Here is a 3,175-nt window from a genome sequence, read left to right on the forward strand (position 1 = left end):
CGTTTTCTCTGTCGGCCAGCTTCTTTTCCGGTATTTTAGACAGCTGGTGGATGGAAAAAATTAAGCTCCACCCACGCGGCTGATAGCCGCGGAGGAGTGTTCCCGGGAATCTGGCAAGGAAGGAAGTGAAGTGGTCACGTGACTGGGCTGCGCCATGACACTTTCATGGACACTTTCACGGGAGCCAAACTACACCCGGAAGTTCGGCAGAATGCACTGGAGCCAATGAGAGCTCAGTGACCATTGATTGATTGATTGGTTGAAATATTTATTAACAGTTTGTAGAATTTACAGTACATTTTAAGCACAAACTCAATACAAAGACTGTCAACTGTGAGTGGACGACCCAATTAAGCATTACACTTGTTTACAACAGGGTCCACATTGTTCAATTCATCAAAACATTTAAAGACATACAAACATTTAGAGACATACAAATAGACATTTCTATGTAGCTAAATTCATCATATGGGAAGCAAAAAAGGGAAAAGATACAATATACAGTGAGGGAAAAAGGGGTGGGGGGGGGTGGGGGGATTCAGATTTTACAGAGGCCAGTTTCGAATTGCAGCCATCCATAGGTGCCCTTTGAGAGCGGTTTTGAAGGAGTCAAGGGATTCACATGTCTTAATGACTGTTGGTAGGGCGTTCCACATTTTGGTGGCATAGGAGCGAAAATAATTTAGTCCCTTGTTTGTGCCGAATCTGGGTTGTACATGGTTTGTTGCACTCCCTCTGGTGTTGTGGGTGTGGACTTCGTTTACATTAAGGAAGTATTTAGACAGGTACATGGGTATCTTGGTGGTGTATCGAATCTTGTGGACCAGACCCATTGCAAGATGCTGTACTCTGTCGACGACCCTAAGCCATCCCAGCCTGTCAAAGTGGGCAGGGGTGAGGTGGGTTCGGGGGGTGAGGCCAAGTAGGAGCCTGACCAGTTTGTTTTGGGAGGTCTGGAGCCTTGTTTTAAGGGCCTTTGAGGTGCTGTGGTACCAAGAGGTGGATGCATAGTCAAAGAAACCTTGTACGAGGGCTCCTGTTAAGGTCTTCAAGGTGTTTTTGCTGACCAGTGAGGAGATCCTGTAAAGGAATCTTGTTCTTTGATTGACTTTTTTGATTACGTTGGTGGCCATCTTATCACCGGAAAGATTGGCCTCCAGGATGGAACCTAGGTAGGTAATTTGATCTTTTCGTGTGATATTGTCACCCACTCTAACCAAGAAGCCATCTGCCTTGCTGAGATTACTATTTGATCCGAAGAGGATGGATTCAGTTTTTACCAGGTGTAAGGATAGTTTGTTATCAGCGAGCCAGGTGCAAATTCTACCGAGTTCAGAGCTGAGGGTCTTTTCAACCTGCAGTTTGTTCCTGTCCGAGACCAGCAGTGCTGAGTCATCTGCGAACAGGAACAAGTTGCAGTCACAAGCTGAAGTCATGTCGTTAACATATATTAGGAACAGTAAAGGCCCTATAGTATGCTTCCTTGTGGGACGCCACAGCTCACTGGGAGGGGAGGGGACAGTGTTCCGTTCACCTCCACCATCTGTTCTCTCCCCTCCAGGTAGGATTGCATCCAGCTCACTGATGTGCTATCAAAACCAATAGCTTTAAGCTTGTTAACCAGTATGGAGTGGTTCACGGTGTCAAAAGCCTTTTGGAGGTCCAGCATGACCATGCCGCAGTATTTTCCAGCGTCCACCTCGTGTTTGATGTGGTCGCTCAAATAGAGGAGGCATGTGTCAGTGGAGTGGGATGTTCTGAAACCAGATTGGAACTCGTACAGCAATTTATTAGTGGCAAGATACTTTTCAACCTGTTCATAGACTATTTTTTCCATCACTTTCGAGATGGAGCTTAGAATAGAAATAGGGCGGTAGTTGCCGGGTTCTAATTTACTCCCTTTTTTGTACAAGGGGGTTACTTTGGCCAGTTTAAAATCTTGGGGGACCTGTCCCTGTTTGATGGAGAGGTTAACTATGTGGGTGATGACTGGAGCTATGGAAAAGGCTGAGTCTCTGAGAAATTTGGAGGGGATATTGTCATGGCCAGTGGCCTTGTGGGGTTGGAGGGCACTCAGTTTTTTAAGTACCTCCTCGGTTGTTACCATTGCCATTTTGAAATCATCTTTACAAACACCAAGGTTTTTGTAGAAGGCTTTGATGTGCTCTACACCAAAACGCCCAGAGTGGGAGGGCAGTTTGCTGGGAGCTCAGTGACCAGCTCATGAACAAACATTATTTATGAATGACTGAGACCTTTTGTAAAGTGATCGGTTCTGGAAAATAAAATAATATATATAACACGTTATTTTAGGCTGTCTTATTTTTTGATGTGCATACTACTTAATGTGATTTTTTCAAAGAGCAGAGAGCAGCCCAGGCAGAAAACGTACTATGTGCTCTTCTATAAATACCTCAATAAAAATAAATAGTTATTAAGTCGAAAAACAACCACTCGGAAAAAACGTGTGATATCACTTATGTCTTCTTTCATATTCCTGAACCAATTATATGACAAAGCTCGCAATTGTTCATGTATAATGTTTGTTATGAGCTGGTCCAGCCGGCTCCATTCACTGCCATGTATTCATTGCACTACCGGTGTGAGTTTGGCTCCCATGAAAGTGTCCATGTTTATTTTTCAAACACAGTTGTTATATGAGGCGATCTAAAATCGCCTCAATGGGGATTTCAATGCAACTAAACAAATACATGAACCTGGGGACTGACGCCCTCTAATGAAAGTGACGTCAGTCCCTTCCCCTTTCAGAACAACGAACGGCCCAGGAAATGAAATGCAATGCATTCTGACCATAGGATTTTCTTTAAGTATTTATTTAAAGACGGTTACGCCGCGGAAAAAGCCAACTCGGATCGTGACAAATCATGACAATGAACACAATGTTTTGGGTCGATCAAATAATTTATAAGAAGAAAAACGAAACAAATAGTGTTGTCTCCTGCCTTTATATTTTCTTCTTTCTAATGATTTGATCGTCCCAAAATATTGTGTTCATTGTCATGATTTGTCACGATCCGAGTTGGCTTTTTCCGCGGCGTAACCGTCTTTAAATAAATACTTAAAGAAAATCCTATGGTCAGAAATTTGCATTGCATTTCATTTCCTGGGCCGTTCGTTGTTCTGAAAGGGGGAGGGACTGCGCCGCTCTATTCCT

The sequence above is a fragment of the Protomyctophum parallelum genome (genome assembly GCF_964188405.1).
Source record: "Protomyctophum parallelum genome assembly, chromosome: 15".
Classification (NCBI taxonomy): Eukaryota; Metazoa; Chordata; class Actinopteri; order Myctophiformes; family Myctophidae; genus Protomyctophum; species Protomyctophum parallelum.